Here is a 23,229-nt window from a genome sequence, read left to right on the forward strand (position 1 = left end):
TATATTGTTTTGTAACATGCAACAAAAACGACTAACAGCAGATCGCTGACCAACTTATGTTTCAGATGAAAAACTTTACAAGACGACACAAAAATGTGCTAGTGATTCTGCAGTATAGCTGACAGTTAGGACATACTCGGATGGAGCATAACCTCCCAAGCCACGCCTACATCGAATGATATTTTGATATGATTGTCCTCCTGTACATTTCTCTCTAAGGTTTCTCTACTTGATCGATTTTTTTTTTATATTTGGGACATATTGGGACTCCTGGAGAATCCCTTAGGTCAGAACAAAGACGTTCGTCATCTGGGCAAAGCACGTATCGCTATTTCTCGTTTAAGTATGTAGTATATTTATCCCTCAAAATTCAAATGTACACATGGCTGGTCAATTACTGATTTAACTATACATGTCTATTGACATGTTGTTTTTGTACCATTACACATATATTTACCACTGAGGAATAACGTGTATTAAATGTTATTCCCCACTGAGAGCGGACTTATGATGAATACGCTGTTCAAACAGGTAATCCCTTCTAGAAATGTGTTTTTGATGAGGGGATAACAAAATATTGAATTATAACTCTGTCTATCCACTGGTGTCTGCCACATACATTGATTTTTTCAGTTTTATATATGATTTTTCTGCATACTGCCATATGGTGCAGTGTCAATGTTGTCGACTAGAATTTTAAATATGTTCATACTGAGTACGTTAAATATTATTAATCAATTTAAATCGGCCGTGAATCCGCTATCGAGAATCTTATATTGAATAGATATATATCACAATATACATGTATATGCAACTGTTGTTCTATTCATGAACCACTATTAGTGTGATAATGGCAATGTCGATGATATGAGGAAGGACTAGACGTGTACAACATACCTATAGGATCTTACATGAATTTCCATTTCATATGAGATTTATGAAACGAATCTATACATTTTTCAGTTTAGTGAGCCTCTGGCGAGCTAAAAATAAAATTCGTGACGAGTTTCATCAATGTCATATGAAATAAAAACGAGTGTAAGATCATTTGTATCAAATAATCGAGATTTGTGGCATTTATTTGTGAAAAACGACAATTTTCATGCAACCTTTAAATGTAAAAAAAACGCAATTTCGACTTCAGTGCGTAATTCTGTAAAGTCATGTACTTGTCCTAGGCGTGACGTCACAACTGAAACAATTGAAACTTACAACCAATCACAGGGCTGATAGGTCATATTACATGGGTAAATACGCTAAAAATATGACATGGTTATATTCACTCGATAACACAGTACATTATGTGATAAGCATGTATATATTTCAGTGGTTATCTTATTTTAGTGATTTTCGCGCTTTACCTTTTGCGCTGAATTATGATTGCGCTAAATGAAACTTGCAATCATATTTCTATTACACATTTTGTGAATGCACTAATTCATCTATGTGCTTATCTTCGATAATTTGAAAATTCGCTTAAAATTTGTGTACGCTAAAACAAGCACGTTTACAGTATATAGTCGTTTTAAATTACTTGACATGTGTCAAATGCATACATTGATAGGAATATGCCTACAGTGTATAACCGACCCAGCGATCGCTCGTACCATCTTCAGACAAACATATGACCACTTTGAGCGTAAACGAAATCCCGCTGATCTGCGAGGGATTCCCGCGAAACGGACTCAACATCCCTACGATTATTTACTACGAACGCCATCTTGTTCGTAGCCACCCAGGGATATTAAATAGACACTTAATGCTGAGAACAACCTAGATGGAACAAATATAAGTTCTGGCATAAGGTAGCGTGAATTATTTGCGTTACAAAGAAGCCGCATCTACCATGTGTGACTTGTGGTGATACTTTACACTTCAAAGTGAACATTTCAGAACCAGACAAGGTTTAAAGAATAATTCAATATCCTTCACGTGATGTAGTTCTGAATGAACACACACACTTGCATGTTTACTGGTGCTATTGACTGAGCATGTCTTTATTTGACGAATATATTTAAGAATTATTGGCACATCTTTTTCATGTATACTCATACAAAGACGATAGTTTGTCTGATGTTAACGCGAAATGACCATTGGCCGTAGATATTTGAAACAATTTCCCATCTTGCATTATGATACACCGCCCCTTGGTCCGAAGACCAGCCAGTGCAAGAGTTGAGTAGGCAGAGGACCCGCCAATCCGAAGGCCCAAAAACTCGACATTCTAATGTCTGCAACAATGGTTCAGCGCTCACAGTTTAATTATGTTTCATGTTTTATTTACGATTGTTTTGAAGGGCGACCAAGTGTTTTTTTTATTACAGGGTTCCTAATTGACACGGGTTATATAGCATCGTTATCTCATATGTATCTACAGTACAGCCCATCTTTGCATGGAATGTAACCATGTAATATTTAACTATACTTCACGCCTGTATTAACCCGTGGTGTAAAACTATTTCTATGTCTGGCACAGTATATACAATATACTTATAGACAGACTCAACAATTGGGGCCATTTACCCATTAATATCGCAGGCAAACATCTGAATTCGTACAATTATCATTGAATAAAACGCTTTGTCAGCGTCACTGAAAACCCGACCACTTAAGTTCGGTTTTCCTGTCTGCAAAGGGAGCTGTTCCATATTTAGTGAGTAAGTGGTTTAGGTAAACATATGAGGCTACACTCCCGGGTCAGTTGTAATGTCACTAAGAGCGGGGACACTTGCGTATCACGATCCAATAACGTCAATAATTCAACAGAGTTGCCGACGCGTGTCCGCGATATGGGGATCAAACTGTCACTCTGGTTTGTGATGTTCTATTTATGGATCCACCACTAATAGTTAAGGTTCACGTCAGACTGATTAACTCTCCGGCATTGCGACGCTTGGAAAATTATTCCAATTAGGCACTTGTCTCTGAAACGTTTGGCAGGATATAACGTCGCAACATGATGCAAATCCGCCGTACAGTGCGCTGTGTCATGTAATGTAAATTGGCCAAAGACAAAGTGGAACTACCTACTGTTCAAAGTCATACACAGGATACAAAATGCAATAAATATGCTAAAAATAGTACTTCTCCCGATACAGTTAACAGTTAGTCTCATAATAGTTTATTTACGATAGAAGAAAGAATGTTAGGCACATCAGAGTACCGTAAAAGTGCTATCACCTTTGAGGATAATTTGATTCCTCAAAGCTAATGTCCAATCGTCTAACTGACCAGACATCGGCTACTTCCGCCCTGTTATCGGCTTGGTCAGCCCAATTTTATTAAGGGCGAATTGGCCGGAACACGTCACCTATTAATAAAAACATTATATACCAGTCAATACTGACAAGTCTAATTAGAGGTCCCGTCAATTGCCAACACTGACCACGGGTCAGGATCTGGTCAACATCACCCACTGGATATCAACGTACGTTTTTCAGAACCCATACGTACTTTGTAGGGTGTGCTCTGTCTAATACATCAGTAGGCCTTCTGGTCATTCAATATCATTTTATGGTGATTGAACCGATTTTACAAATGGGATTCATGAAATAAAAGACTTTAAATGTGTAATGCAACGCTTAAGATTCCTTTAGGGCATTTATTTGTTCCAGAAGCGTTCCGCCTCTTTTTAAACATGCATTTTCATTACCGGAGATAATTGTCACAGCGCTTCTTGAAATAGCACAGTATTACCCCGTTGTAATCCGAAATGCTAACGATTGAAATCAAATTCACGGAAAGTCTCGTTTGATACATGCAAAATAATATTACCAAGACAATGATTTATGTGAATAAAAAAGATGCGGAATTACCGCTATACAGAATGTTGTAATGATAGACATTTACCTAATAAAACCACCACATTTCCAAACTTGACATTTTATGTGTTTGTCCATTCACGAATGTCTCGGAGATTTTTATTACATCAGATACAATAACAAGACGTCGATAAACCCATGTTCTAAGACTTTGTAGAATTATGTAATAATGACCCCTGGAGTATCAACGAAAGTCAAAACAAAACATGTGCGTGTTTATCCGTGTGGGATCTTAAGTGGTCCATTAGCGTGTCTACATTCCAAGTTCTATTAGTATAGTTATACGTTTTATTACGTCAAATGCTCTGTATAATGTTTATTATGTATATCAATTATCATATACAAGTATATGCCAAAATAGATATCGATCTGCATTCGAGGAACATATTAGAAAATTCTTCTCGTAATTCATGCAAATATAAAACCACGCCATAAGGAAGTTTCAATAAACCATTTTATAAAATTATAAAAATCATAACATTACTTACGATTTAAATCCAGCGTTCAAAATATCATGTATAATGTCGATATTTGATGTGGTGGATCCCTGAGTCGTAGACGAGTGAAACGTTTAACTATATTCAATTCAAAATGTTATTAGATAACGGTATGGTACGTCAGTGTCACCTGCATCGCATTGAAAAACCTCTATGATAACATGGATATGTTTTTAGTATGCTGGCCATTGTACTATAAATGCACATTGACATATTTACCTTTATGTATTCCATTTTTATACCAGCAAATAATATGCGACCCACATTGGATATTTATTTTGCTTATACATGCATTTAACATATTAAAGCCATTAACTGTATATATATGTATGGGGCAGTCGTACCGGTATAACTGCAAAATATATGCACTTTATTGCGTATGTTGTCGATCGTACATTTAGATTCGATTAAATTGCGGGTGAATATTTTAAATAATATTTTTTGCAGAACTATTTCCCGAGTGCGTAGTCACGAGCATGTAGCAGTAGTGCCCAGGCTATGTATTCAAACACAGCAAATGTATTTCCTAAAGTCTAAGGCATCTCTTACATACTGTACTAGTGTACATCATATAGCCTTTGATATAGTTCTTGTACATTGTATTAAGGTTTGATATCGACCACTTTGATTAATTAGCGTTTCTTAAATTTTATCAGAAGACCAAGTGATGCAATTCAGTTGCAAAACATTGTGTACAAAGTATGCATTGTCTGTTATCCTGGGGTTGTGTATGTCTGCCTGTTTTAATGTGTTTAGTATGTTCGCCCCTACCTATATTTTTGTAATGTAAGATTTAACTGCCTAAGTGTGAATTCAATAATATGTACTGGGGTACATTTTCCAAATATCTGCACAATTCCAAGGACTGTTGTTTATGTATCATCGTTTATATTTATTCTTTTTCCAAATTTTCCGTCTAATCTTTTAAATATTTTAGCAAATGTCAGTTGAATGCATTGGAGCTGAGTGATTTGGTTACGTTTCTAATCAAACTAAAATCATTTGGAATGTACCCATCCCAGGATATAAAGCTATCAGAGTATTGTCCTTGATCAACTGATACGGAATAGTGCAATAATCGTCCGGGATCAAACCAGTGTCATCTCTTAGCGAATTTGAATATTAGTAATGGTGCATTGTATACAGAATATTATTGGATCTGTTCCAACTGCACATCTACTAACTGTAATCGGTTCATATTTATTTACAATCAATAGAATATTACAGAATATTTGTTGCTTTTCTCAAAGGAACGGAATCTAAATTTGATTTGTTTATGTTATAGTCTGATATCCAAATCTTACTGCTATGTGGTATAGTTTCATTTAACCATCATGCAGTGTAAACGAAAGCACATTGAGATATAAGATATTGAAATCCTGTTTTTCAAAACGAACATCGTTGTATTTCCAATTTGTTTAGATCCTTTACTGCTTGTTTTAAGTCTCCGTTGGATTGTATAACGACACCAACATTCATAGGTATCAGTAGATGCAAGCACAGGTACCATGTACTTTAACGAAACGGATATTTTCAAACAAATCCTACAAACCAATCTTGAGCTGGGAGAAACTCTGTTTGTGGTTAATGAAAAGAAATCCTACAAGGTGAGAATGTTGTGATGATTCAATCTATTCCAAACTATGATGCTATGTATCGTGCAGAATTCCTTGATGTCATAGACAAGACGAACGATCGAAGAGCCAGCAGCATGCACGCAGACATCATTCCTCAAACATTGAAGTATTTAGTGAAGTAGTCAATCAACCATGACGTTGATTGTCGGACGCAGAGCTTAACACACGAATGAAGGTATCGAAGACCATCAACCGGACACCTTTTTACACACAAACACATTATCTTAATATGTACAGTTAAAACATTTTGAAATAAATACATCAACGATTCAAATAATTATCATTTTATTTAAACATTTGTACAGATTTCTCTATTAGCCATCTTGAAGCGAATAAAATGCAACGTTAGCAGAAGAATATTGACCGGTTGAAAAGATCTGCATGTTGACCGGCAATGCAAGAAAGACCGTTGCATGTGTTAGCGCTGTCGTATTCGACGAACTTTAACTGTTTGCACATGTATATCAAATTCGCAACTTTGCAGGGATAACAATTACGTCACAACTACTAATATTTTCGGAGACAACATTGATGATTGCTTTTCGGAGACAACAATAGAGTTTCGTTTTCGTAGACAACGCTAAAGGTTTTTTATGCTTGATATATATGAATAGCAAAAACACTGTGTATTGAGGTATATATAGCTTATTTAATTTTAAATTGTTAATCAAACCAATTGTTCGCTGGGCTTGTTGTTGTGCTTTTGTGTGGTGCAGAATTACAGCAGTTAAAGGTGAACAAGTTCAATTAATGATATATATAATGCATGTTGATAACGCTTGTCAAACATTTTCCGGCAAAGGATACGGATTTATTGATAGACAGCCAAGAGGTTTGTATGTTCACTTTACCGGAAATAAATTTGGAAACTATCGTTGGTAGGAAAAGTACAAGTACAATGAATTAAACGCAAATTTTGTTAATCAACATTTACAATGTTAATCGGTGCCTGACGAGAACCGTTATACGAGAATACCTTATTTACGTATCTTTTATGAGGCATATCGTTTACGAAAATATCTTTTGAACACTATCATGATTTCTGTGAATTATTGCATACATGTTACACTTTCTCTTAATTCGACACTAGTCTCTTGTATTGTTGTCGTTTATGCGATGAAGTAAACAGAGGTTTACAAAGCATACCTCAATTTAATGATCTAAGTCATTTAAAGAAATCGAAACTAAATTTGATACAAAAATAGCATTTCTACGTGAACAAGGATAACGAGTAAGGAAAATGGCGTTGAGACAACTGTTTTGGTATATGTAGGAACAATTATGAACAATAGCGAAAAACAATACGATATATTGCCTTAAACCCACTTAGGAATTTAGTTTTATGTAAGAAACAAAAAACTAATTCGATCTGAATTTCAGAGTTAGTGAGACTACTTGTTAAGTACAGTTATTCTTATCTAAAAGTGCCGCCCGACTATCCTTAGACAGCCATAGATACACATAGAGTGTATTTAAAAGTTCCGCCGTTGTTTTCTCTATCACCTGTAATTTAAGTTTAGGGATTACAGCAATATACATGTAGTAATATATAAACGTAAGATCCCATCTGGGCGGTAATCACATTGCTAATGGTATATTTTAAAAATGTATTATCCGAAACGGGATGATCCATATATCTGTTTCCATACTGGTTAATCTTATAGAATACCACACACCGTGTGCAGTATCACACCTGATCATGTTCATGTATTTAAACATAACGTTTCACACACAAGTACCACTCACACATGTTCATGCATAGCATAGCACAGAAACGTTTCACCCAAACTGGCAACACAGGTGTAATTTACACAAAGCATAGCAAACACACGTACATATACATGCATTTACAGACTTAGATAATAATGTCTACATGGTTGGCCTGGACAATACTGTGGTAAATTATCGTCGCATGTAACGTATACTGTATGACATTTAATACCAGTGGTTATATTTTCTCGCGGTTTTTTTCTACAAGTTTGTTTAAATGCGACCAGCGGGTATGTTTGAATAAAACTCAAGATAATGAAAAATTGTCAACAAAACCATAATACATTTTGTATTTCAACATCGATAAAACCAGGACAAAATGGAAAAAATGAAATATTCACATGGAGACCCTTGAGACAGAAAGAAGGGAATGCGAACAGGTGTTCCGGAAGGGTAATTTTGAGACGAGTTAACATGGGTGTTCACGTAGCTGGAATATACATTCTGTAATGTACAGTGTATGTAGGCCCTTCAAGCAGTTAAAGTGCGAGCGACACACGGGAGGCGAAGACACTATTTAATGACATTACGACAGTGTAAGCGCGTGCTTATCACCTTAATGAAGTACGTCACTGAAGTCATCATGTTCGTGGTCCCTTTCCTACCGAGGAAGCTATGAAAAATAAAATACACAGGGGAAGTTTCACGTTATTCATAGTATATGCAGTCTTATCATTTGGACTTATTGTACCCTTGATTGATCAACCAATGAAACCTTGATTCCCCTCGATCACCCCATTTTGAGGTACCATTGATGGCATGCACTGCTATACTGTAAACGGTACATGAATAAGTCCTGAAGTACAGATACAGACAGAATCATACACGATGTTTACCTAGTGTTATACCGTTGGCTTTGGACGACAAACAAGTGTTGGCATTTTTAATACCTTTAACACGTTTTTAATTTAACATACATGGTTAAACATGTTAAAAACACAACGCCTCTTCCTTTTGAACGTACAATCCCTTCCTCTTTTGCCAGAATTAACGCTAAAAGTTTGTTAAAGGATAAACGATTGCATTAAAGGATATTTCGCAATCTGCTTTATGCAAACATGCTTTGTTTCCATACAAGAGTGTCAGATAACTAAAACACCATAGAAGGAGTCTAATGTTCACATAGCTTGGACATTTTATATTTCTATTACAACTGTCTTTAATAACAGAGAGTGAACTTAGAAGGGAGTAATGGATTCGTTATCAAGTTTGTTAACAAATGTATACAAATTTAAACGTTATAGATACCACAGAATAGATTTCCGGTGTCGCCTGATAAGACGAAAAAAATGAAGTTCACAAATGAATGGGCCGTACTCGAGATTTGTCTTCAAATGGAGTCATAGAACTGTATCAAACAACCAACACAACACAACCTTAGTTCAGATGTTAGAAGTAATGAAGAAAACTTATATATTATAATATCCTGCAAACTTTCGAGTTCAATAACTTTGTATATAGCGTTTCAGAAAAATACTATAATTTCGGAACGCTTACGTTTGACGCAAATCACCTATCCGGTTTTAACACTTTTGTTTGGGCGATATGGATATAGTTTTTTCATCAATACTTGTAATCTAGATTTTCGTTTGAAAGGAATGTCGGTAGTTATTAGTTTTCGTCCTAATATTTCACAAATGAAAATCCTAATTGTGTCCTTAAAATCACTGCATCCTCAAATTAGTTGTAAGTATGAGCAGTTTTTATAAATAAAATAACACTGACATTGAATTTTAATGCAACGATTTAAAGTTTTCAAAAATTAATTAAAAATTCAACGTGTCTATTTGAAATGTGTTTTGCGATCGATAAGGGGAAAACATGCCATTAAAAGAGCGTAAAATGTCCGATCCCACAGCATTGCAGTATGTGAGGAGGAGATATATAGTGTAATACTTACTTAGTGCTGAGCTCTTCGGATTTGGACGGGATTAAAGTTGTTATATAAAGGAGTCAGAAACGTAAGATCAGACTAAAATCCGGCAGTTATAGTAGAGTTGTATATTCCCTGGACCCATTCCATCACTATCAACAGACGTTACACGACTGTGTGCTCCCCACACGCTCACGAGACGTTGTGCACAGTCTGTAGTACCACTGGCTGTCATACATGTATACCGCGTACTAAGGTTTGATTGGATGGGGTCTGCATGGATAACATATCGGCTGAATGCTTCTTCACTGTGTCAAACTCACCACAGTGGGTAAATACATGTATAAGGTATAGGTATGGAGAGAGATCTCATATCTTCACACTCAGCTTTATCTGTATTAGGAAATCCCCTAATGTCACATTATAGAAAACACCCACCAATATTAGCAGAGGTTCAGTTCATGAATGATTGATCACTCCCCCTTCCTCAGAGACCAATTAATACTAAAAGAGTGCAAGTGTGAATGTAAATGCATCTCATCATTAATACAATATTGCAAGATTTTTTCTCTCTCCTTAATTGTGACGAACGTAATGCATTAACGCTTTGTTTATCAACACTTATAGTACAGATGCATCCAGCGATAGTGATACGTAGGTCAACACGTGCCATTAATATTGCATGTTCAAAAGTTGTTTTTATGTATACATGTAGATACACTGTGTGCTAATCGAACTTTGATGTTATGAATGAAACTCCACTAACATACATGTAACTAGTCGAAGATGTTATGTTCCTTATATTTACATTATGTTTGCTTGGACCCATTGGCGAAAACGACATTCATTTTTGCATAACACAGGTGACTTCATCACTGCGTATTGATACACTTTAATGACGTAGCACTGGGCGTAATTGTTACACGTCCGCCGTGAAACAGCCGTGTAGTTTAGTTATGCTAATAAGATTAACATTAAACATGATAGGCTTCATTATAATTCTAAAATGAGGTGTGTAAGCTAAGGTACATGGTAATAATATCCGACGTGTGCTAGTTCTACAAATTAAATTTGAAAATAGAACTATATTCTGTTTGTTTTGTTTCATGCTGTTGGTAGGACCCCCACCGGAAGTTTTACATTTTCCCGCGAAAACACGCTGTTCTCTCTACTGCGTTGCCCCCATGCACAAATATAATTACAATGCCGGTTTATTGTTATTTATGCTTGCATCGGAAAATTCAAAGCACTTAAAAATGTAAATATAAGGAATGAAATTTATTTTATCAACATTCATGAGGTCATAACAACATTGGCTTTCTGGACATATTTACCAAAAATCGCTAACGCGATTCATGGAATATGTCCAAATAGCCAATGTTGTTATGACCTCATGAATGTTGAAAAAATAACTTTCATTCCTTAAATGAAAGCAAGACATGCTCTGTACGTTTGTTATAATCCCAGTACTATGAACATGGTGCTTTAGACAAATGTATATACTTACACTATAAGGTAATGGTTGTACCTACTCATTTGTGCAATTAACATGTCATTGAAATGATACTGTGCTTTTATGGATATACGCTAGTTAATATTTGTATTTCGTTAATATGTGAAAACGATTGACAGCTAAAATCATCAAAACGTGCTCTGTTACAGTGAATCTGTACTATATGACGTGAAGTCTCTATTAAATGATAAGTGAGCAGTGAGGTAAGGTAAATTCCCGTGTGTACGACATGTCATTGAGATTTAGCGATGCTATACCAAATGGCCATGTGCAATGTACTGCCCCAACACAAGTGGACACTATCATCAAACATGTAGGATATTTGCTGTTTAGAAGATTTAAAACAACATGTAAACAAGTATAAGATACGGTGATTCACGTTTTATTTGTTTTTATACCTTCGGGGAGATTTCTGTCACCCGATTGTAATACAGCTGTGCCTTTAATCAAACACATGCCGTACATAAAGATACACATCATGTAATTACAGCTTCTTCCGGATAATAAGATGACATATTTATAGTTTACAATGGAATGTGCTGTTCGTAAACGAAAAAAGTTACAATAACAATGTTAATGTCACACGGTCGCCTTAACACGTAAAAACGTCTGCGACAAGGAAGATATTAATCATTGTTCCATACAAAAACAGAGTGTGTTTTAACGACATATGTGAAATACAGAATTTTCCAATCCGATTTCAGCAAACAGGGTTATACGGTTTCATTCACGACTTCCTTTGCAGATGTCATTAATAAATGTACAAGCGTACTCTAAGTTTCTTGTGTGATTATCCCCTGTCTAATCTACTAGCAACACATTAGCTTTTTCAATAGGTAAAGTGTAGTGATTAAAAAGAAATAAATTAGATTTCAATGTGGGAAATGTTGTACTTTTATACCTCAATCTAATAAGAGCCATATTGTAGAAAGGAGGGAAAGTGTAGTACTATATTTGGGAATCCCTGTCTTTAGCTTAACATGTTAACAAATTGTAGTTCTAGATCCTGTACTACCAAGCTACATGTACCCTTAACTCTATGACACATTCCGAAAAGCAAATTTCTTAATTACATTTTTATTTTAAATTATATAAATTCATAATATAAGTACTAAATATTGTGTACCATCTTTTATGTTGCCTGAGGGATATAGTTTTAAATTCCACGTATACTTTGCTTTTGCTTTTTATGTCATCAAACTTTTTTTTTAAAATCCATATTGTAGAAAGGAGGGAAAGTGTAGTACTATATTTGGGAATCCCTGTCTTTAGCTTAACATGTTAACAAATTGTAGTTCTAGATCCTGTACTACCAAGCTACATGTACCCTTAACTCTATGACACATTCCGAAAAGCAAATTTCTTAATTACATTTTTATTTTAAATAATATAAATTCATAATATAAGTACTAAATATTGTGTACCATCTTTTATGTTGCCTGAGGGATATAGTTTTAAATTCCACGTATACTTTGCTTTTTCTTTTTATGTCATCAAACTTTTTTTTTTAAATCCATATTGTAGAAAGGAGGGAAAGTGTAGTATTATATTTGGGAATCCCTGTCTTTAGCTTTACATGTTAACAAATTGTAGTTCTAGATCCTGTACTACCAAGCTACATGTACCCTTAACTCTATGACACATTCCGAAAAGCAAATTTCTTAATTACATTTTTATTTTAAATTATATAAATTCATAATATAAGTACTAAATATTGTGTACCATCTTTTATGTTGCCTGAGGGATATAGTTTTAAATTCCACGTATGCTTTGCTTTTTCTTTTTATGTCATCAAACTTTTTTTTTTAAACCCAATTTGATCACATTAACGTTAAACTGTTAGTAAACATGGATTCTACATGTTCTTATAAAATATGAAAAAACAATCTGCCAATTCCATTTTCTAACGACAGGGTCCATTGGCTAATTACAATGTACTTTTAATTTTTCATTGGTTTAATACCTTGTACTTCAAATTCAAATTGTATCATTACATGTGATTGCACTTATGGTATATGCATGACATAATTGTATGTTCAAGAACTTTCATGCATAACATTATAGGTGAACAAATATGTACGATTATTTTGGAAGTGGATGAAGACTGATCTTTTCGACATGATTGTCAAGGTCCTATTTATTATTATTTCGATGGTGGTTATGTAGTAAATTAAAGGGAATTTTTCGTTTTTCTATTTATGCATGTTTCAATCTCTTCATTGGGAAAAAATGCGAATTACAAAAATGTCCATTCTGAACGTCTCGTGTTGCAATGCTTTTGATAAATTCAAAATACTTTTCAAAAAGCGCGCGCGCTATGGAATGGTCATACCAAAAATATTGTTGTGATCACGTGTAGTATGCGAGAATGTTTGTTCATTATTCTAAAGTGATAAACTGGAACTATAATAAAACTGCCTAATTGTAGTAATTTCGAGGTTTCGAGGTGTATTTCATCTTAATACTCACGACCGTTACATATTTCTTAGCCAAATTTCGTAAACGAAGAAAATGTCTAGCAAACTTTAGTATGATTCAGTGCATCTACACCATGCATGGGTGCTGAATGTACACATGTAAGCATAGTTTATTAAAACCGCATTTCACATATCGAATGCTTTTGAAACTCGTGCTTGGTTTTATTGCTAGATGGCAATAATAAAGAATGTGTAAGCTTAAAGTTGTTCGATCATGAACGAAGTACATTGAATAGAAAAAAGCGAACACAAATGCTACAGTATACAAAATGGTAAATTGCAATGGCGTTAACCGAATGTAAATTTACCACGGCGTCAACCAATTTTCTTATACCACGGCGTCAACCCTATATAAATATACCACGGCGTCAAATCGATGTAAATATACCACGGCGTCAACCCAATGTAAATAAACCACGGCGTCAACCCAATGTAAATAGACCAATGGCGTCAACCCAATGCAAATATACAACGGTGACAACCCGATGTAAATATACCACGGCGTCAACCCAATGGAAATATACCACGGCGTCAACCCAATGGAAATATACCACGTCGTCAACCCGATGTAAATAAACCACGGCGTCAACCCAATGTAAATATACCACGGCGTCAACCCAATGCAAATATACCACGGCTTCAACCCAATGGAAATATACCACGACGTCAACCCAATGGAAATATACCACGTCGTCAACCCAATGCTTATATACCGCTCCGTCAACCGAATGTAAATATACCTAGGTGTTATCCAAATGTAAATATATCACGGCGTCAACACAATGTTAATATACCACAGCATTATACTAAAGTGTCACCAAACAATGATCAAACCAGCGATCATAATTCGATACAAAAAGCAACAGCTAGATACATCAAAACGAAGCAAAGTAATGCTCAAACATAAACAATAGAGGCGAAACCTTGACAGAATAATATTTTAACCAGAAATTATAAGTCAACACATACTCGTCCAACAACATTTGGTGACGACGGTTTTGTCTCCTTTTCACTGCATACATGAATATAACAACACATATCTGCCTTATTACATCTCTAACCAGGCGGCTACGCCATATTTAGGATACATCTATACAAAAGGTCTGACAACTTTGACAATTACCTTTATCTAAACAATTTATAATCGCGTTTCTTTTCATGTTATATCTGACTATTATAACTAAATTTAGAATACGCTCGCTATCCGCGTTTCGGAGTAATACAGTGCTGTAAGGTGTTATTATATATGTAAAGGAATACTGTGCAGGAAACACACTCCTACCCGTTGCACACATGGATGAATAAGAATTCTGTACCTTTCATTTTAAATGTTATCTTTAGTTCAAACAGCATATTTTTAACTCGGTAAGGGGTGTGTACATTGCTGCCAAGTAAGGAAGACTCTCCGAGAAAGGATAATGATAATATCTACACATGGTTAATTAAATACGTAATGATAATTTAACTCACCTACCGCTCTATAAATACACCTATGGGAACAATCCAAAACAGCAAGTCAAGCGGAAAATAAGCAGACCATAACGTTCAAATGCATGGACAAAGTACGAAAATACTAAAAGTCAACAAAGGGAAGAGAGGGGACATCACAACAACAGAATCAGTGGCAACAAGTATTGAATTTTATAAGGACACGTTCCATTTCCTTGTATGATATTTAGGCCATTTTTTATTATGACCAATAGTGTTGTGTTACCCAGTTCACACTTTCAGGACGTACCATTATTGCCATTTGATTCCGATTTAATGACCTATTCCATTTGGCACGTTGGTATCATCTTACTTTAAACCCCACCCCCTCCGAAACGGGAATAAGAGCAGTAAACGCCACAAACCTAGCAAAACCAAGAAAGAATCTATAAATACGCAAACAATAGTTTTTAAGAATACAAAATGAAGCCATATTCAACAAATATTGAATAGAAGTTATATTCTTTACCAATATTACTTGCGTTTCATAAGTGTGCAGCAAGTTAATGATAATACAGAATAACTGATGCATAATATTACGAAGAAAGCAACCGATGTAAATTCGTAATGAGAAAAAATAAGGTCGGATCGAAAGCATGTGCCATGCTACCACATTGTATCAAATATTTCATAGAAAACAGTCTGTAGTGCTATGCTATACACAGCAATGTCTATCAGTCCTTTATTACACGTGACGACAATTTCTCAACAAACAAAGTGAATCCCATCATATGAAATAAATTTCCCAATTTTGATACGGGAAATCCCGGTAAAGAATGTATCTAGTTATAAAAATGAAAGTAGTTGTATTACAAATTGTATTTGATGACACATGCCACATTTGACAGAGAGAGTATGATGACTCTGTTTCTCCAGAGACAAAAAAGACAACAGGGACTGCAACCCGGCTGTCATTCATTACAGCAATGCATGTGAATTCAAAGTCAAAACTCTGTTGGAGCTCAAAGGACAGCGGATATAGCCAGTGAGCATGGTGAGTTGTCATTTATACTGTAACAGGGCACCCGCTGTACAAATAATCTCTAAAGGATGAGTGAGGATTATGGAATTAGACAGGATTTCCCAATGATATTGGTACGATCGTTTTAAATGACACGTGTTAGAGGCGATTGTTACATAAATGGTAAGCCCTCCTCGTCTTACAGTCCCGAGAGTAAACGCTCAAGACATTTCCGAAGGTTCCACAAAGATTTGTAATTTAATCTACGCTGTTACGACAGAATTATCAGTATAGCTTAACTTGTTCTACACTTTATAAATATCATATATGTTACGTAACGTAGAACTGTGGATTTATTCCTGAATGATGATTAAATAATTTGCAGCGGATCATAATACAAACACACATATACTCATTGAATGATATGTGTAAAAGCTATAAAAAGCTATAAAAACTGAAAATGAAAACAAATTGATGAACATAATCGTGCATATATGTTATTCTTATCTTTATTTGTTTATATACTTGGAAGATGTATTTATCTAATTCAAAACATATTCCGCATTGCTACAGCACCACAGACTACCAAACTGCCATCAAGTACAGCCATTCCTACTCGGATGGTTCAATCTAGCATAGACAGTGCCATAGGACATCTTTTGTTCAATAAAAAAACAACGGTTGTGATTTTTAATCAATTTGTCGACAGAGGAAGTTGCCTCTTGGTGTGGTGGAAGACAGTATTAAATGGAGATATAAATGTTATATTAGCTGGAAGTATTGTTCTCGTCCCGACCAGCTGCAATATCCTGTCTAGTTTGAATCAGAGAAGCAAACGTAATGATATATCAATTCAAAAAGATACATTTGATATATAATTAAAGAGATCTAGAACAATAGATTGCCGTTATATCGAACATCATCAATGTGAATGGTTCTGAACTAATGCAGTGTTTCCTGACCCCCTGGACGTCCATTTTGACATTCAGCCATGTCCTAACTCATGTGCACGGTCCACTTACCAAAAACCAAGAACGGAATAAAACATTAGGTTCCAATATGACTATTAGACAAGCGTTCTATGGAAATATTATATAAGATATAGCTTCTGGAAGCTATTGTTGCTTTTCGGAACTCTTCATCGGCACACATATATATGGACTCCTCTTCAAAATTGATATGAAGATAAATGTTATGGTTAAAAAAAAAAGTTTTTTACAGAATATAACGTTAAACTGCAAATCCGAATTTGGATTAATTATCGCTCCATCATATCAGTTTCGTCCTTGAAATTTCTAAGAAATGAGCTGCTTATGTTAAAAGGGCTATATTTCATATAATATGACCACAAACAGCAGATCCTAATTTAGGTATTTTACCGTTCCACTGTGCCCGTGGTCCGTTATTCAGGTCACCTGTTCATGCAGAATCCTATATTGATCAGGGAAGTGAAGGGATTAAACTCAATAGTTACTAATGCAAGTTTGGTGTTTGTGCATGTTTCTATTGCCATATCTTCAGCAAAGTATGGACAAATTGCTAATTTTGTCAGTTTTTAATCATATCACGTCCTTACCGTGTAAAACACATTAAGATATTAATGATATTTTCTGCTTTCAATTTCCGGGAACGGTCTCTACAATCATTAAAAGGAAATAATTTTAACTAATGTCCTATTTCCTATACGCTTTCGACACATCCTTTGGAACACAAGGACTCTTACAGAAAGTAATTCCTAAAATTAAGAAAGAAATATTGTATATGGATTCATGTCAATGTATTTACACCTAAGCGACATTTTAGTGATCTAACGGTATCCCCCTCAGAGTGCAATACATGCTTGTGCAGACCGATAAGAGGACATTTGAACTAGCACTTTTTAAAGGTACAATGAAGGACTTTTTTTACATTAATGAAGTGATTTTCAGAACATTTCAGTCACCAGACGCTGTTTTATCTCCGGATGTAAAGTACAGAGAGGTATATAAAACAAAGTCATGGAGACATTTTGCACCAGAGACATCCGTTAAATGTCAAACCAATTCAGTTACTCGCATGTGGCACACAAACAGCGACCGAAACCATTTCAATTATTGCCGTGTGAGTGGACAAAATAGAACCCCTTTATCTTCTGTCCATAATGAGCAATACGATTTTCTGATAGCAATATAATATACTATTTTAAAATAAACTATGAACCTAAAACAATTATGTTATTCAACGTTATTTAGTCAGTGGTCAGGTTATGCATATACACAATTCTGTCTCGATTTGACAGGCCTGAAAAGCTAATGATTTTTTTTTCAGCTACAACAAATATCATCCTACATTCTTCCTACATGTAACATGCACACTCAGATTTGGTTCAATTCAAATACCGCAAAATGGGCGTGTCCTGCTGAATCACAGTATGGCTTTAGGATACGTCGTTAACTTGAAAAACGCTGCATGCAGTATCGCTAGTCTAACGTGACAGGAAGAGAAAACAGCCAGCTAACTAAAGATCGCGCGCCGGCGTAGAAATCTGTGTGTTGGACAGCTCATGGGGCATCGGTTCATTACAATGTTAACACGCCAGAAGAATATAATCTCGTCTTCAATACAAAAAATAAAGGAAAAGGGACCGGGACGCCGTCCCGTAGGACCTGCATTGCTTCCGAATCTAATAGGTTAATCAGCGTGAGGAACTGTGTCACTGGGAAGAAGAGAAAGCCCCCATGAGTACATGGATGTGATGACGTCGCTAGGCCATTCAGCTTGATATCAAAATGTCGAGAAGATTAAACTTGCTATCAATTCTTTTAAAAAAAGTGCAGTGATACTGTCGACCACGTAGCTGCTTCACAGTTACTCTATAGCGTTATTTTTTGCGATTTTAAAACTTTATTCAACTCTGTTCATGTTTAAGTATTTATAAAAATTGTGAAAGAAGATAATTAATTCGCTGTATTTGCAGGTAGCCTATTTAGCCTCGAAAAATGAAAATATATGAAAATGTATACACGAAGACCTACAGCATTTTCAGCTTGCCACGTATCAGTAGAAAGTTATAATATTATACAAAGAAATGGGAATAAGCTAATTACCAAACTTCTTTACTTATATGAATATTCCTATTTTCGAAATAAGATTTATCGTAATGGCTGTAATCTACCAAACGATAATTTAATTAAAGTAACATATGTATGAATTTATATCAATTATTTTTCATTTAACTTAAAACAGTAAATTAATTCTATGAAACTGAGCGCTTAGAGCATGAGAGGAACAGAACAAAAAATAAATATTATGTTTTAAAACGTTTTTAGATATAAGGCGTTAGCTTATACATTTACCTTGATCTGGTTATCAACGGTGTGACGTCATTATCTACTATGACCATATGCCTGTTCACGAGGTCCTAATAGAACATGTATCGTTCCACCTGGACTGGCCACCGTCTCTAGACTATTGAATAATAAAGAAAACAACTTTAACTCTACACATTTTGATCACTTGGATACGTTCTAAACTAGGGAGAGATAAGCTATAGTAGTAAAATGCAGCCGATAAATTCTTCATTAAAACTTAGGGCCTAGTAGCCAGTCTACTTTCCACCAGATGACTTTGGAAACAAACGTTTACCCATCCGGATCCCCTCCTGCCTTTTGTGGTGGTAGTGGAGGTGGAAGGGTTAACATGCTCATTCTTTTTGTGGTTTAGTACTGTATGTCCTCAGTATCTGTTAATGTTTTGTCTGTCGACTAATGTGGTAATAATTTTGTACAATTTCTCTTTATTTCCTTTTACTACGACTTTTAAATTATAACTGAAAGTTTGTCGTATTTTGTAACACGCACGCACTCGGTCAAATTACTGTTGATCTTTTATATTAAATTTAATGTATTTTTTCCTCATTATTTTATTTTTATTTTTAATGTGAGTTTTAGCAGTGGTGTTAAGTCCTTGCAAACGCTAAGACCATATCGAGACGGAAAACATCATTAAAAAGGAAGAGAATGAAGGATAGGAAATGACAGACGCTATTTCCATGATGGCGTTAAGCTGTCAGTTTCGTGAAGCCTACGTAAGAATGTAACATTGACACAACGTTAATTTGTAAATCAGCAAAGCGTTGTTCAAACACGTAGGTAGAATTGTGACCCGACGTTAGTTTGTTTTTTGCTTAATGTTGAATGAAAGTTGACGTAACGTTCGTAAAACGTTTGGCAAACGTTGCACTTTCATTACATGTAGCTTATACCGTTTACCAATCGTTCATATTATTTAATATTTTCTAATTAACGTTCTACTTGAAACAATCAATAGATAGCAAGTACGTATACAGAATTTAATAGCTTAATTAGTATTTACAGTAACAGTGAAAATCGTGGTTCTTCCGGCGATCGAATCAGCAACCCTCAGCGTCCCGGTTCACTGATCTATGGGTTAAGCTGAAGGGAGGTACACTGTACCTTCCAGCGCAAAGCTAAAAGGCGGACACAATCCTATTTGTATTTTACATTTAAAACCAGTCATTCTACTACCCACTTTTAAAATACATTCCACATCGAACAACAATCTAACCTAGGTTTTAACTCCAGATTACCACAGTGAGGGTCAACGACACAATTTGCAACAGGGCGAAAGCTGAGGAAAACCAAGTTCCTATATACACAATTTAAATCTGCAATAAGTACATCTAGGTCCTGTTATTATATTTGTTAAAGCTATACAAACTGAGACTATGTCCTCATTCAGGTTTGAAACAAATTGTTTCTAAGTGATCAATAAATAACATAAAAAAAAGAATGATGTATAAAGTTTGATATTCCTTGTCATTGATACAACATAAACTCATCCCTTTCCACCTGCCCCTGATAATATGACAAATCCTTTTAACTTTTCCGCGGATATTCGACGATTTCGTTAGAGGGCACAGAAACAACATGTACGTACGCCCTACCACGCATGTAAAGGTCAATCCTATTTTACCATAATTTCGTGAATTTTTATTTTCGCATTTTTCACGAGAATACGATCGTTAATTCAAATAATATGTGAATACATGGTTAACACTTAGTCAACAAACGAATGCATAACAGCTGTTGCTAATTGTGCGAATGAATATCCTTGTGAAATCGATAACAAAAACATCGCAAAAAATATATACTCAAAAATGAGAGACTTACAGTATACATGTATTTATCTAACATTATATGCATTTATACAAGTGTAAGAACAACTGAGTATGATTTTAAATACGTCACAAAATTGTTTCTGGTATATTCTAACAATAGGAAATGTTTCAATAGTGTATTTATGAAAGTATTTAGCAGTAAAGTTGCAAAAAATGCAAATGTAAAGAAAGATCATACTTACTATATCTAAATTGCTACCGAATTTTACAAGTACTTAGGTTGAATTACTTTCGAGGACAACTTGCGTCATCGTGGTTCTCTTATATTTTATATGGTGAGTAACCTTTACTGGTGTCAATAAACTTCCTTTGATGATCCATGACGACATGCGTTACCATAACATTGTTGAGCTGTAATGATTGATTTACGATCTCGGTTCTTGAACTTTACACAGACGTATGTACTGTGATAAAATATCTGGTAATACCTAATATAAAACCAGCAACATCCGAAAATAAAAGGCAGAAACATCCATAAATAGTTTCATGACTCAATTGTGAATGACATAACTTCCGTGATGTAGCATAAACGTATAATAACGCAACACAATTCACCTCAATTCAACTGTCTATAACACACATAAAAAGATTTATCGTATTGTTATTGTTGTCTGATAATACATGTAATACATTATATCAATAAACATATTACAGACAAATTTGATATTTCAGCATCACCATTAGTAATCCCATCTCTCGTAAAACCCACATAATAATGTGTGCATCTGCACATGCACATATATACAATATATCCTGTTATATCCTTTTATAGACTGATTTGATCATGTATGTTCCGCTAATGGATCGAAGCGTTATTTCACTGAGTGGGGTTATTTATATGGCCTTTCGGTGTTATCCAACCACTTGATGGGTAGCTGGCCATTACCAGTCGTCAGATAAACTGTAATACTGGAGGATTAAGTATTTCTCAGACAACATACGTATATATAAATATATATATACATTTCGATATGTGAAAAGTATTTTTTCTGCAATAAGTCTCAGCATACAACGCAGCTATATGCAATGTTCAGAAAACTTTATGATAATGGAATTCTTTGAAATAGTTTTAGTGACGCTTTAGTATAGGTTTGTCTGGCGATACCTTTGATTCTGGGCAGACATGCCATTTTGTTTCCCAAAACAGAACAACATTGGATAACGCACGGTCCAATGAATAGTGTCTCTGCCAAGTGCATGTAGTGTACAGATTCTGTATTACATGTATTGTACAGATTATTTATCACATGTATTGTACAGATTATTTATTACATGTATTGTACAGATTCTTTATTACATGTAGTGTACAGATTCTTTATTACATGTATTGTACAGATTATTTATTACATGTATTGTACAGATTGTTTATTACATGTATTGTACAGATTCTTTATTACATGTAGTGTACAGATTCTTTATTACATGTAGTGTACAGATTATTTATTACATGTATTGTACAGATTCTTTATTACATGTAGTGTACAGATTCTTTATTACATGTATTGTACATATTCTTTATTACATGTAGTGTACAGATTATTTATTACCTGTATTGTACAGATTCTTTATTACATGTATTGTACAGATTCTTTATTACATGTATTGTACAGATTCTTTATTACATGTAGTGTACAGATTCTTTATTACATGTATTGTACAGTTTCTTTATTACATGTATTGTACAGATTGTTTATTACATGTAGTGTACAGATTCTTTATTACATGTATTGTACAGATTATTTATTACATGTAGTGTACAGATTCTTTATCACATGTAGTGTACAGATTCTTTTTTACATATATTGTACAGATTCTTTATTACATGTAGTGTACATATTCTTTATTACATGTATTGTACATATTCTTTATTACATGTGTTGTACAGATTCTTTATCACATGTATTGTACAGATTGTTTATTACATGTATTGTACATATTCTTTATTACATGTATTGTACAGATTCTTTATTACATGTATTGTACAGATTCTTTATTACATGTATTGTACAGATT

General features: G+C 34.7%; 1 protein-coding gene across 7 annotated transcripts in view; it reads right to left on the reverse strand.

Moving 5' to 3' along the window:
* The window catches only part of LOC110445425 (growth hormone secretagogue receptor type 1-like), a 126,848-nt gene that overhangs the window by 68,063 nt on the left and 35,556 nt on the right, over positions 1–23,229 (reverse strand). For 4 of the 7 annotated variants that reach the window (XM_021490048.1, XM_021490047.1, XM_021490041.1 and 1 more), the window contains exon 1: positions 9,626–9,826. The exons of 2 other annotated variants lie outside the window; for them this stretch is intronic. The gene's annotated coding sequence lies outside the window, so the exon portion shown is untranslated. Of the gene's footprint in view, positions 1–9,625; positions 9,827–19,372; positions 19,485–23,229 lie in introns of those variants that run through there. One more of the 7 variants, XM_021490043.1, reaches the window with a different exon arrangement.

Source organism: Mizuhopecten yessoensis, unplaced genomic scaffold (assembly GCF_002113885.1).
Source record: "Mizuhopecten yessoensis strain PY_sf001 unplaced genomic scaffold, ASM211388v2 scaffold2303, whole genome shotgun sequence".
Classification (NCBI taxonomy): Eukaryota; Metazoa; Mollusca; class Bivalvia; order Pectinida; family Pectinidae; genus Mizuhopecten; species Mizuhopecten yessoensis.